The sequence below is a fragment of the Vulpes vulpes genome, chromosome 3, assembly GCF_048418805.1.
Source record: "Vulpes vulpes isolate BD-2025 chromosome 3, VulVul3, whole genome shotgun sequence".
Taxonomy (NCBI): Eukaryota; Metazoa; Chordata; class Mammalia; order Carnivora; family Canidae; genus Vulpes; species Vulpes vulpes.
The window spans coordinates 147,026,748-147,041,857 of NC_132782.1; the positions used below are offsets into that span (position 1 = coordinate 147,026,748).

The 15,110-nt window shown below is 35.4% G+C and overlaps 1 protein-coding gene across 5 annotated transcripts in view; it reads left to right on the forward strand.

The window, feature by feature from the left end:
• LRRIQ3 (leucine rich repeats and IQ motif containing 3) overlaps positions 1-15,110 on the forward strand; it is a 176,485-nt gene that overhangs the window by 30,137 nt on the left and 131,238 nt on the right. The window lies entirely within an intron of this gene.

Consider the following 15,110-nt stretch of genomic DNA (forward strand, 5'->3'; position numbering starts at 1 on the left):
CTGCTGTTTTTAAAAACTCACGAAAATCAGCCCCTCTTGTTTTCCCCATCAATGGCTTTGGGAAAATATTTTCCTTGTGTGATTCCCTGTGTGCTCCTCTCTCTCTCTCTCTCTCTCTCTCTCTCCTTCTCTGACTAGGGCTCCCTCCCCTCCACAGCACCCTCAATCCCTTTCTACCCAGCTACATCTCTGTACCTCCTGCCTTCCACGATGTGGCCTCTTCTCTCTCATTGTGCAATTCGTTCTGTCAGTCCTCAGATTTCTTATGTATTCAGAATGATTTGGTATTTATCTAGCTGTGTTTGAGGGAGAGGCAAGCCTAGGTTCTTCCTACCGCTCTGCCATTTTAGCTCTTACCCCAAAATAGAGATTTTTAGATCAAACATTCAGCATCAGTTTTTTTTTTCTTAATTCCAGTGTAAGTATCAAAAAGAAAAATGCAGGCAGCCCAGGTGGCTCAATGGTTTAGTGCCGCCTTCAGCACAGGGCCTGATTCTGGGGTCTTGGGATCAAGTCCCATGTCAGGCTCCCAGCATGGAGCCTGCTTCTCCCTCTGCCTGTGTCTCTGCCTTTCTCTCTCTCTCTCTGTGTCTCTCATGAATAAATTAAAAAAAATGCATAAATATAATGACCAAGTAGATCTTTGAAAGTAAACTTATGCTTAATAGATAATGCAGATGACATATTGTAGAATTTATATTTTTGCTTTTAAAAATAAAAGAAAGATAAAGAAGAAAATATAACCTATATGATATATAAAAAAATCACAAGACATTGTCAAAAGTAAGACTATGTTGATAAAAATTACTATATATTTACATTTGTGAATGTGATATGATTATAAGTAAATATAAATAATTGTAAATTTATTATAAGTGTAAAAACCAATTTCAAGATGGCTATTAGGAAGAAAAGTCCAAAAATTAAGGTAATACCGAAAAACTAAAAGTAAAATGCTAAGTAAATATATAAGTAGGGCAGCCCGGGTGGCCCAGCGGTTTAGCGCCACCTTCAGCCTGGAGTGTGATCCTGGACACCCAAAGTCCAGTCCCACGTCAGGCTCCCTGCATGGAGCCTGCTTCTCCCTCTGCCTGTGTCTCTGCCTCTCTCTCTCTCTCTCTCTCTCTCTCTCTGTGTGTGTCTGTCATGAATAAATAAATAAAATCTTAAAATATATATATGTAGAATAAAGCTAAAGACTTAAAATTAGTCTTAATATAGAATTTATCACACAAAACATTAAATGGCAAAATAAGAACCATTTCAATTGATATAAGAAAATAATAGCTACAATAAAGAGATTTTTTGAGCACTAATATACAAAATGATATTATACAAAAACATAAATAGTTTTAGAAATTTACGACTAAGTAGAAACTATTACAGTACAGAGAGAACACACTTAATGAACATTTTGTTAAAAATTCAGGACACAGAATTCTGCTTCTAGGAAGATAGATTAGATATTTCTCTTGCAAAGTATAATTCAATTTCCTGTACATTATATGTGTTATATAGTTATTTTTTTGTGATATAATGTATTATATAATACTACAGGCATACCTTAGAGATATTGTAGTTTTCATATCAAACCAACACAATAAAGCAAATATTGTATTAAAGTAACTCAAGGGATCCCTGGGTGGCGCAGCGGTTTCGTGCCTGCCTTTGGCCCAGGGCGCGATCCTGGAGATCCGGGATCGAATCCCACATCAGGCTCCCGGTGCATGGAGCCTGCTTCTCCCTCCGCCTGTGTCTCTGCCTCCCTCTCTCTCTCTCTCTGTGACTATCATAAATAAATAAAAAATTAAAAAAAAATAAAGTAACTCAAATAAATATTTCCAATTCATATAAAATTTAAGTTTATACTATAATCCATTAAGTGTGTAATATTATAGTAGTATGTATAAAGTATATGTATTGTAGTATGTATACTTTTTATTGCTAAAAAGTGCTAACCATCATCTGAGTTTACAGTGAATTATAGTCACTGATCACAGATCACCGTAACAAATAAAGTAATGAAAAAAATTTGAAATGTGGTGAGAATTACCAAAATGTGACATACAGGTGGTTGTGGGCAAATGGTATGGGTAAAAATGGCATCAATACACTTGCTTAATGGAGGGTTACCACAACCTTTAATTTGTAAAAAATGCAGATTTTATGTAGTACAATAAAGCAAAGTATAATAAAACAAAGTATGCCTGTATATATTATGTCTTATATAAATTCCTTGGACATTATATGTGAAACATACATAAAAAGACCGAGTGTTGAAGAGCAGAGGCTGACTGGCTAGGACAGTCACAATTTGAGCAATGATGCAGTGGTGAATGAATTCCCTATTTTGCTGTTTTTGTTTCATTTTTTTATATCCTAAAATTAAAGCTAAAGAAGTTAGTAACCTAAAAACCAAAGGATTTAACCAAAAACAAAATATTAAAGTACCTGCTCTCTCTGTCCAAACAACCAAGAAAGGTTCATTCTAGTAAGACAGTTGGCTTTCAGACAATAACCATTCTATTCCAGTTAAAACAATGGAAAAAAAAAAAAAAAACTTTGGTTCCATTTCCACCCAAGCCAGCCATCATAGATTGAGTTGAAAGCCTAGACTTCCATCCTCATGAAGCTCTAATGAGGCAATCCAGTTACTCACTGGGATGATGTCACAGAACTTTTGCTATTTCCGAGCTGTAACAAGGCCATTCTCATAGCCATGTCAATAAAGACCACATGAAAGTGGAAATTCCCACTTCTACCCAGAATTAATGAGAAGCCCACCCCCCACCTTGGAGGTTAATAGAGGCTTGAATGGTGGTAAGTCTGAACCTCTACCTCCTCCTGGAGGGAGATAGTGACATCCTTCTACGTCCCCCTGGTAACAAGATAGTGACATCCATTGCCCCTGCTGGAACAATATCAGAGAAAGCCAGCTAAAACAGAAGGTTTAAATGATATTGAAAGTTTTAGAACATAATACAAAAATGCCTAGGTTTCAATCAATAGACACTCAACATACAAAGAACTAGGAAGATCTTAAACTGAATGAAGAGACAATCAATAGATGTTAATCCTGAGATGCTTTCACTGTTTAAAACTTTCTGATAATTGTTTTTAAATATTTACTTTATTTGAGAGAGAGAGAGAGAGAGAGAGAGAGAGAGAGCTTGCATGAGTAGGGGGAGGGGCAGAGGCAGAAGCAGACTCCCCATGGGAGCTCCGGCCAGACATAGGACCTGATCCCAGGACCCCGGGATCATGACCTGAGTGGAAGGCAGACACTTAACTGGATTGAGCCACCCAAGCGCCCTCTCACCACATTTTTTAAAAAAATATTTAATTTATTTATTCATGAGAGAGAGAAAGAAAGAGGCAGAGACACAGGCAGAGGGAGAAGCAGGCTCCATGCCGGGAGCCTGACGTGGGACTTGATCCTGGGTCTCCAGGATCACGCCCTGGACTGAAGGCGGTGCTAAACCGCTGAGCCACCAGGGCTGCCCTTCCTGATAAATTTTTTTAATGCAGCTATCATTAAAATGCTTCAGTGATTAATTATAAACATACTTGAAACATGTACAAATAGAAAGCTTCAACTATGTAATAGAGAAAAAGAAACATGCTCATTTGAGAACTCAAAGATACAATAACCAAAATAAGAAGCTCTGTAGATGAACTTAACAGCAGAATGGTGGGTGAAGATTAAAGAATGAGGGAAAAGAGAAGATAGAATAATATAAATTAATTGATGTGAACAACAGAAAATATACTGAAAAATGAAAAGAATAGATATTCCAGGCAAATGGAAACAGGTATTTCATCCAAATAGAGACCAAAAGAAAAATGGGGTAGGTATATATATATACAAAAATAGACTTTAAGTCAAAAGTCATTATAATGATAAAAGGGTCAATCCAGCAAGAGTATGTAGCATTTGTAAATATTTATGCATTTGACATAGAAGCCCTTAAGTATGTAAAGCAAATATTAACTAAACTAAATAGCTTCTGTGCAGCAAAGGAAACTATCAACAAAATGAAAGGCAGCTAACGAAATTACAGAAGATATTGGTGAATAATATATCTGATAAATCATAACACTGATCTAAATATATGTATAAAATACTTAAAATTATTAAAAAGGCAGAGCTATAAAGAAAGGTAAGTCTTTTACACTTCATTTTATTTTTTATTTATTTATTTTTTTACACTTCATTTTAATGAGTAAATTGGTGACATCATTTGACTATGTGTGTGTAAGAAAGTTCTAAAAAATAGAATGCACAAAAAACACTATAGAATATAAATGGAGTTCTCAAATTCTTTAAGTAGTAGGAAAGTAAGAATATGAAAACAAAAAGAGAAAACAAATAGAAAACATAAAATGGCAGAGTTGTCCTTTTCTATCAGTAATTACATTAAAATTTATATTAAACTTAAATGGCTTAAATGTACCAATTGAAAGATAGATATGGCAAAGAGGATTTAAAAATATAGCCCAAGTATATGTTGTCTACCTGAAACTTCAAACACAATGATATAGGCACGTTGAAAATAAAAGGATGGGCAAAGAATTATCATATCAAAAGTAATCAGAGGAAAACTCTACAACCCTATCAACCAACAGAACCTAACTCCACCAGCAACATCAGAATAGACATTCAAATGTCCAATCATATGTACGTCATTTCCTGTTTCATAGAACAAATTTCAACAAATTTAAAACTATTTGAATCATACAGGGTGTATTCTTTGACTACAGAAAAATAAGACTACAATCCCCAAAACTTGAAAACTAAGCAACAAACTTCTAGGAAATCTACAGATCAAAGACATAATATCAAGGAGAAAAAAAGTGAATTTAAATAAAAGTAGAACCTACCAAAATTTGTGGGACACAGCTAAAGCAATGCTGAGAGCGAAATTTTTAGTACTAAATGCATATTTTGGAAAAAAGGAAAATCCTCAGATCAACAGTCTGAGGTTCCCCCTCTCAAGATCTAAGAAAAACAAGAGCAAAATAAACCTAAAGTAAGCAGAAAGAAGGAAACATTCCTTCTCCCAAACATTTACAATTTTATTGTTTCTTCTAGAAAATAAAAGGAACACCTCCCCATTTATTTCATAAAGTTAAAGTACCTTGATACCAAAAGCAAAGACAGTACCAAAAAAGAAAACTGACCACCAGTATCCCTCATGAATATACGCATAATAATCCTTAACAGAATGTTAGTAGATAGAATTCAGTATGTGAAAATAACTATATACAATGAGCAAATGGTGCTTATTCCAGGGATACAAGGCTTGCTCAAAATCATTTAATGTAGTTTACCATATGAAAAGACAAAAGAAAAATATATCAACTATCATATATCAGTTAATGGGGAAAAAGTTTTAGCCAAGTTTGGCCAAGTTCAACATCCATTCATGAACAAAACAAAACAAACCACCTCAGAAAAATAGGCATAGAGAACTTCCATTATTTATAAAGAAAATCAAATAAAAACTAACAGCTAACTTTATGCTTAATGGTGAAAAACTGAATAATTTCTCCCCAAGAGAGGTAATGACACAAGGATGCCCACCATCTCTTCTCATGCCAACATAGTGCTGGGCAGTGTAGCTAGTGCAATAAGGTGAAAAAAGATGAAAAAAATAAGAAAACTCTCTATTTTACCTCTGTAGGTAATCCCAAAGAATCCACAAAAAAAATCTCTTAGAAGTAAAAAGTGAGGTTAGTAAGGCCATATAGTATGTTAGATAAACATGCAAAAATCAATCAAATTTATATATACTACAGTGAACCCATGGACACCAAAATTTAAAAATATACTATTTTTAATCACTTAGAAAGATGAAATAATTAGGTATGTCTAACAATACTTGCACAGAACTTGTATGCTGAATACTGTAAAACACTGATGAAAAAAATCAAAGATCGAAATAAATGGAAAGACATAGCACATTCATGAATTAGGATATTCAACATAATAACATTTCAGTTCTCTCCAAATTAATATATAGGACTAATGCAATTCCTATCAAAATCTTGCAGAATTTTCTGTAGGTATAAGCAGAAAAGGCATTCTAAACTTTTTATGGAAAGGTAAAGGAATTAGAATGACTAAAATAACTTTGAAAAACAAGTGATAGGAATCAGTTTACCTGATTTTGATACTTACATAGCTATAGTAATTTCGACTATGTGATATTGGCGAGCATAGATCAATGAAACAGACCAGAAAACCTAAAAATGGGTTCCTACAATGTGTTCAACTGAATTTTGATAAAGATATAAGTAATTTGATGGAGAAAATATAGCCTTTTCTATAAATGTTACTGTAGTAATTGGGTATACACAGACACAGACATACACATACACACACACACACAAATGAGCCTCAACCTGTTTCACACCTCATACAAAAATTAACTCAAAATGGATCAGGAAGTTAAATGTACAACTTAAAAGTATAAAACTTTTAGAAAGAAAAAAATTGAAGGAAATTTTCGGGATGTAGGAGTAGGAAAAAACTTTCTTAGACCTGACACCAAAAGCATAATCTTTAAAAGAAAAAAAATGATAAGTTGAACTTCATCAAAATTAAAAATTTTATCTCTCTGGAAAAGACCATGTTCAGTGAATGAAAAGATAAGTTACAGAGTTGGAAAGTATTTGGAAATGAATATTTTAAAAATGATAATAATTATGAGTGGTAGAAATTTGAGTACTTTTTTTTTCTAGTATGTGCTTTTCTTCTTTTCTGAAACTTCTATACTGTTATATTATTATCATTATAAATTTTTATTTTAAGCTATTCAGTGGTTCTTAGGTGAATTTTTTAAACTTGAAAATAGACTGTAGTGTTCCTAAAATGTTTACCAAGTAATCTTAAGAAATACTGATTTAAAATAATACAAAATCTTAATGTGGGGAATTTCACATAGATTTCTACTGTTTCATGTGATTATTAAGTGAGTAGGTCATTAATGTGCTTTCTGATGGAATAAAAAGATAAAAACTGTGGGTTTGCTTTATTTGAAATAGATACTTATGGGGTTAGCACGATTTACATTTTTTAAATATGTTGGGAAAGTATATGCCAAATTAGGAAATTCTGATGGGAAAAGTCACAAATGGAATAGAAAAAGATAGACATTATGGACCAGATACATGTAGAAGAAATATAAACATGAGACTAGGGTAAAAAAACAAATTTAAGTAAGTATGACTATATTAAGAATATTAAAATAATTGAGAATCGGGATCCCTGGGTGGCGCAGCGGTTTGGCGCCTGCCTTTGGCCCAGGGCGCGATCCTGGAGATCCGGGATCGAATCCCATGTCGGGCTCCCGGTGCATGGAGCCTGCTTCTCCCTCTGCCTGTGTCTCTGCCTCTCTCTCTCACTGTGTTCCTATCATAAATAAATAAAAATTAAAAAAAAAAAATAAAAAAAAATAAAATAATTGAGAATCTTTTTTACATACTTATATACACTTTGAATAGAATATAATTTTGGAATTTGTATTTCAAACTACTTTTCCGGATAGAACACAAAGTAGCCCTTTCCATGTTAGTTATAAAAGTCTTTGCTCTTCTTTTGAAATAATTCATTATGTTTTATACCAGGGTTAGCAACACCCACATTTTCATCCCGGGATTACAATAGCAAGCTGTACAGTACAGATATTACAGTATTGTACCATCTGTTTTCTTGATTTTTGTAATTTTTTTGCTTAAGCATATGTTGTTCATTGCCAAACGTTTACTGTAATACTTTAATTCCCTTTATTGGGTTGAAAATATTAGTACTAATTATCTTTCAGAGTTAATTTATTGATTTCATAATTTTGATTTGTGTTGGTTGAATGAATTACTTAGTAAATTCCTTTAGACTAATTTTTTGCATATCAAATAAGGTTTATAAAAATGCTTTGTAAACTCTAAAACTGTATCAGTGTAAGTATGACTATAAAACTGTTGGCAAATAACATTGTTTGGATGCTTGAAATGTTTGAGCCTCTGTTCTAAGTGCTTTACAAATATTCCTTCACAACTCAGTGAGGTAGTACCATTGTTCTCTCTATTTTATAGATGATGAGCAGGGGACAGATAGGTTACTTACCCTGGGTTACAGAGCTAGTAAGTGCTAGAACTGGGATTTAAACCAGGAAATGCATTACTTTCCCTCACAAATAGGATATGTCCGTTTGTCCTCAGATACCAAATGGTTTATGGCATTTGTACAAGTTTGCAGAGATATCTTTATTGGCATTTTCCAAGGTAACTTTATTGTCTAGAGATTGCATGTTTTCTTGGCAAGGACACTAACCCTGCCCACAGCTGATGATTATTGTTTCTGTCTTTAAGGAGAAGAAATTCTTCATGCTTTGGTACAAAATGGGACTCTATGCTGTAAACTTAAGTATGAGCTTGATGTTCTCTGCTGGTGACTACTGTAGCATCTGACCAGGACCACCTTTAAGTCCAGTCATCTAAATTCCCTATTGTATTCTCCCCTCACTTCTTATCTATGCACTCAATCTACTGTGGTCCTGAGCTACTTACATAGGGGAGGAAAAATTATTTTCCCTCTACTGTCTTGAATTCTTGGCTGAGACCTTTGTAATAAAATGCAAATTAACAATAGACAAACAGAGGTAGACTAAAAAGTATATCTCTCATTTATACATGAGAGGTAGCCAGGGGGAAAATGAGGAACTCCCTGAGATATCTTAGGATTCATGCTTAACTAGCATTAATAGGGAAAGTAGAGGGAGAATGTAGACTTCTAATGAGAAAGGAAATGCTTTTTAGGGAAGATAAATGGGTCCTTAGAAGAATGATGGGAATTTGTGACAAAGATCTTCTGGATGTGGTACCCACTCCTACTCTTCTTCTAACCTCTTTTGCGATAAAATCTATCTCCTCTGATGTTGAAACACCTGGGGAATGGATTTATGGGAACTTAATGCCTTTTGAAGGATCTGTCTTTAGGTAGATAAAGGATGTTTGGCATAAGCCTCTCCCTGACTCTGCTATGTTTAAGTACCTACTGCTCAGAATAATCCATATACCACAGGGGCACAGTTTGGGGAGGCAAATCTTGAACTTTTACAGTGATATTTTGGTGGCATATTTTACTACCCTGAACACACACACGCCATGAGCCCAAATGCAATGAACAAAGAAACATAAAAATTAGAGGAAATCACATCTTTTCCAGAAACCAATAAAGGATAACATTTAAATAAAAGATTATTTCATAAAAGTGCTTTTAATCATAGTGAAGATTGTTTTTCAGGCACAGTGAAGATGGGACTAAGGCAAAGGCAGAAACTAGCTCTACCTGACTTAATGCCATTATTCCTGATATGTATAAGAAAATAGTAGGAACTAGAGGGGATTCTGCAAATCCTTTTATTTGTCAAGGGTAATAGTAGAACAGTGGCGGATAGAGTCCATTGTTAAAAGTCACAGAATAAGTTCCGTGGAAAGGTTTGTTAAAAAACAAAATTCAACTGAGTATATTTGAGAATATAATTGACTTTACATTATTCTTCAATCAGTCAGCATCCCATTTAGCAAGTAGACAGGAGCTCCAAGGAGGAGTTATACAAAATGGAAGGTTTTTATAGGAAATAGGGTGGAGCAAAGAAGTTCTTAGCAAAAAGAAAGAAAGAATTGTTCCAGGCCAGTTCACCTTTCCATAGGTAGAAGGGCAGGCAAGGGGTCTTACTAAGTAGATTTACCTCATCTTCCTCTGGAGTATGAAGAGGTCTCATGTGACAGATTACCTTATTGGTTCTGGTTAGTAATTCCTGACTGGTTAATCTGCATTTCTGGGGGAGGTTGGAACTATAGGTTAGGTATTAAGTAAGTCCCAGTTTGGTGACTTTGGCCTAGCAGAAGCAACTCCATCTTGGGTCTGTGATTTTCTTTTTAACGTGTACAGTATAGGAAGGATTACAATGAATAGCAAACTAGTATGAGACAGGACTTCTCTGTGATAGGACAGTCAGGAACTTCAGAAAGGAGCTTAGTGTCAGCCACATAGCTTAGCCAGAGTAGTTGAAGAGGTAATAGAAAACTCAATATGAGAAAGCTGGCCTTTGACAGAATGGCTTTAACAAATTGAGAATATACATGAAAATGATGAAGAAAAACATATAAAACATGGAAGTGAGTTCCAAGATATCTACCACACATGAATAGGAGTTTATTTAATAGAGAAAGCAAAGTCAGGAGAAACAATAAAGAAGTATATTTTTTTTCCAATGTCATGGATATTAGTATAGAGCAAAATCTGTGAAAGAACTGAATATATTTTCCTTAAACATCTTTAAAGTTCAAGTCTCTGGTCATGGAAGAAGGAAAAAAGCAAAGTATATTTCAGATGAGATTTTTAAATATAAATCCTTAGGCAAGGTGAGATGTTGGCGAGTGTATAGTATGTGAGGCAGAGTGAAGAACATTTGCAAAGGCACAGAGGTAGTGCTAGAGCTTGGCGCAATCAACTGGCAACAAGTAATTTAGTGTTACAGTTTAGAAGACATGGTTGGGCATTTCAAATGATGCTGGAGACAAAAATAGGATTATTATGGCAAAGGGTATTATATGTGATACTAGGGAGATAGGGCTTTATCTTGCAAGATCTTGGGGAAATATTTAACAATTTACCATGATCCAATTTTCATACTAGAAAAATTATCATATATTCTGTAATTTTGGAGTGAAGGGAAATTTAAAGAAATCCTGAGGGGTGGGCTCTGGTTTATAACAACTGATTTGTAAACTGGTAGGGCATATAGATTATAGGTAACAGATTGAAGAGTTATTTATTTGATGGAAATCAGTGAATTTATTGGATGGTAAAGGGAAGGGGAAGAAGGAATGTGGGTTTATTACTTAGATGACAAGGTGAAGAATAGTGTTAATGACTGTGTATGTAATGCAGTATGAGGTATGAGTTGCGGATGTTTTCAAATGGAGGAGATAATTCAGTTTTGTTTTTTACAGATTTTATTTATTTATTTTGAGAGAGAGCAGGAGCATGGGGAGGGGCAACCAAAGAGGGAGTGAAGGAATATCAAGCAGACTTCACATTGAGTGTGGAGCCCAATGCAGGGCTGGAATTCAGCCCTGAGATAAAGACCTGCCCTGAACCAAAAGTCAGAGGCTCAACCAACTGAACCACCCAGGCATTCCACCCTCACACCTTTTAAGATAAGATTTATTTACTTATTTTAGAGAGAGCATGCAGGGGAGGGGTAGAGGGAGTGAGAGCCTTAAACAGAGTCTGCAATGAGTATGGAGCCAGACTGCAGTGCTCAATCTCACAACCTGAACTGAAACCAAGTCCGTTTTAGTTAACCAGTTGGATGATTAACCAACTACACCACTCAGAGGCCCCAATTATTTCAGTTTTTGACCTGTAGGTAGAGAAAGAGAATTGGAATTTTATTTTGTAGATTGTAATTTAAGAGGTAATTCCTAATAGGAGATATAGCTATGTGGATAAGCAGCATATGTGAGATAGTAAGATGTAGCTAAGAAGGTGATCATTTGAGCAGAAAGAAAAATAAAGCCTAAATTTTGCCGTTTATTTATGTAGTTTGAAGAAGAAAAAGAACCGGTAAAGCAGATTGAGAAATAAAAATTTAAAAGGTAGAAAAATTAGGAATATGATCTTAATGCAGCCAAGGAAGAGTTGAATTACAAAAATAGGTTAACGTGCCAAATCAAGCTTGGAAGCCAAATATGAAATGTATAAGTTACTATTATGAAATGTATAAGTTACTATTACTTAGTGATGTAATAGTCAACTAAAAGTTGAATACCAGTTACAGGCAGTTGTCTATTTAGTCCTAGAGATATAGGATAAAAAAAAAAAAGATTAGTGAGTTTATGTTACAAGTGGGAAAGATAGATCAATAATTGTGTCATAGCATAAACTTGTCAAATAAAAGACAAATGAAAACAGGAGAGATTTTTTTCAAAAGGATTATTAAAATGGAGGGAAAGGGGCTATTGAAATAGGGGGAATGCTCTAACTGATCAGTCATCTTCAAACATCTTTAAGATCAGTCTACAAAGGTTTTTTTTCTCTTATTGGGAGAGTAAGTAAGACTGGAAAGAACTGGTGTGGGGAAGCAGGATGAAGGGGAGTGGCATGACTTGATCATAGACCAGAGAATGTTTTATTCTGGGAGTTGCTTATCTCGGAAAGTGCTGTTAAGGGAAGGTTATAAGGCGGCTCAGGCTGATGTTGGGCCAAAGTTCAGGGGCCTAGGGGAAGGAGAGGATCTTAACCAAAGTTTGGTTAACAAGCATTTTGTTCTGATCGATCAGTGGGACAAAGGAGTTTAATCGTTAAAAGGGCAAGTGGGAATTTAGAGGGTCTGTGTCTGGGCCTTGTCAGGTGAACTAGAGGGGCATCCATAGGTATTATCTAAGTAATATAGCAGAGGGTGCTTCTTTGGATGATACCATTTTCTGAAACGAAGGGGTGAGGAAATTTCTTACCTTTCCTGTTTTCTAGGACCACAGGGTTCAGGTAAAACTCAAGATTGTCAAGTATGACAAATGAATGCTGCGCAGGATAATATTGTAGAAGGATATTGAACTCAGAACAATGTCAGGAAAGGCTTCTTGGAGGAAAGAATTGAATCTCCAAAAGACTAAGTAGTGAGATAAGTAATTGAGAAAGGCAGTCAAGAAACTGGAGTGGAATCTGTGAAAAGAATTGAGGTTTGATTATCAGATAATTTTCAGGGTTATAAGTGGTTGGATATTGCCATTGTGGAAGGTATCTTATGTAGGGTGAAGGGAGATGAGATGGAGGTAAAAAGTGACTAGATCAAGAATTTTGTGTGCCAAGTCAAAAAATGTGTAATTGATCTTTCAGTGACGTGCCTGTGAAATATAATAAGCAGGAATATGCCATGTGATCAGATTTGCATATTGGGAAGTTCACTCTAGCAATAGTGCACATTATGCTTCGAAGAGAGTGGGGGAGTGGGGATGATTTCAGTTATCGGGACAATTTTTAGCAAATTAAGGAAGTGTTAAAGACATGCAGTAAAGCAATGGCAGAGATTAGAGGAAAAGGGAGAAGTCAGATATTGGGATGTTGAATATCCAGGATCTAGCAACATTTGGGTATAAGGAAGCGTAAGAAAAAAGAGAGTTTAGGATTTCTGAGTCAGGTAATTATGGGCACTAGTATCATTTACTTAGACCATATGAGAAAGCAGTTTAAGATAGAAGATTCTTGTTTGGGAAAGTTGAATTTAACTGAATATCAGTTTGAGCACATTGTTCTTTAGTTCAATAGTGAGTTCAGGCTGAAAGCTAGAAATCTGAGAGTCATCGGCACATAGTTAACTACTGAAGCTATGAATTAGATACAATAATCTGGAGAGCATATTCAAATCAAGAAGTGACAAATAGAGAAAAATCCTTTCCATGTGGCATTAGGCAGGGTATGGATAGGTCTTTAAGAAGTCCAGAAGTAAACAAGAGTTATAGGAAAACTACAAGGAGTGGTTTACAGAACCCAAGGGAGGTATTTGAAGGAGGAATATCCAATGTAGAAGTATCTAATAGCTGTAAAATCCAGTGGATTGAGATAAAGGAAAGGAGAAGGTAGGGACAGATATGAAATTCTGTCTCAGGAATTTGAGTTCTTAATAAAAGTTAAATAGAAAGGTTAGAGGGTTGGGTTAGATATGATTGTTTATATGGGTGTATTAATAGGTAGAGGAATAGTGACAGTAGAAGATAAATAATAGTGAAACAGAGTGAGGTGGGACTTAATAACAATGGGGTGCCTCTCTTGGACAGGAAGGGAAATACTTCTTGTTTTTAAGATAGAATAGAAGGCATTTCCTTTTTTTTTTTTTTTGAAAGATTTTATTTATTTATTATGAGACACACACACAGAGAGAGAGAGAGAGAGAGAGAGAGAGAGAGAGAGGCAGAGACATAGGCAGAAGGAGAAGCAGGCTCCATGCAGGGCGCCCGATGCCTGACTCTATCCCGGGACTCCAGGATCACACCTATGATATGAGGCAGGAGGCAGATGCTTTACTGCTGAGCCCCCCAGACGTTCCTAGAAGGCATTTCTACTTAGAATAGATAGGAATAGAGTTAAATGGGAGTATAGTTAAATTTAGGGAATGGAAGAGAGTTAGTTGATGGAATTCATACTTGATGGCCCTGTTTCCTCCATGAAAAGATGTTTAGGGAGTTCTGGGGAAAAGGCTTAAAGAGTGTTGAGAACAGTACTGAACTGAATGTTTGCAGTAGCTCCTGTTGGAAATGGAAGCAAGCCAGGGCCAAGTAAAGCATTTGCTAATTAGCAATGAATGTTTGTAAATATAAATCTTAAGTAGCACTAATTTGCAAGGCTTTGTGATTTTTGTTTCCTGGCATTACTTAGCTGATTGAGTGTACAGGCAGAAAAGGGGACATGATATAATGATGGAGTTGGTAATTTTCAGGGTAGATGCGTCACAAACAATATAAATGTTAAGTTCTTAATGTATCATCCTTATTTTCAAAACATAAGTAGAGTAGCTTTATTTCTAACCAGTCAGATGACCAGTGGACTAGAGAGAATCTATGATCCCAAATCTAAAATTTTGCAGGAACACGGGATCCCTGGATGGCTCAGCAGTTTAGCACCTGCCTTTGGCCCAGGGCGCGATCCTGCCTTCCCAGGATCGAGTCCCACATTGGGCTCCCTGCATGGAGCCTGTGTCTCTGCCTCTCTCTCTCTCTCTCTCTCTCTCTCTCTCTGTCTATCATAAGTAAATAAATCTTTAAAAAACATTAAAAAATAAAAATAAAATTTTGCAGGAACAGAGATCTTGGAGATAATTTCTTTAAAGGCACTATAGAATATTTTATTCCAGAGGAATGAGCTGTATCCTAAAAAAGTGCCCAACATTTCTAGTTAAGCTACCTCAAAATTTTGGACTACTATAAGTTATTCTGTGATCCAAGATATGTCAGTTTCCTATGGTAATCCACAGGATACTTTTAGAGTTTTGTTGGATACCTATTCCTTCCACACTTTTTAAAGATCAACATGATTATGTTCAAAA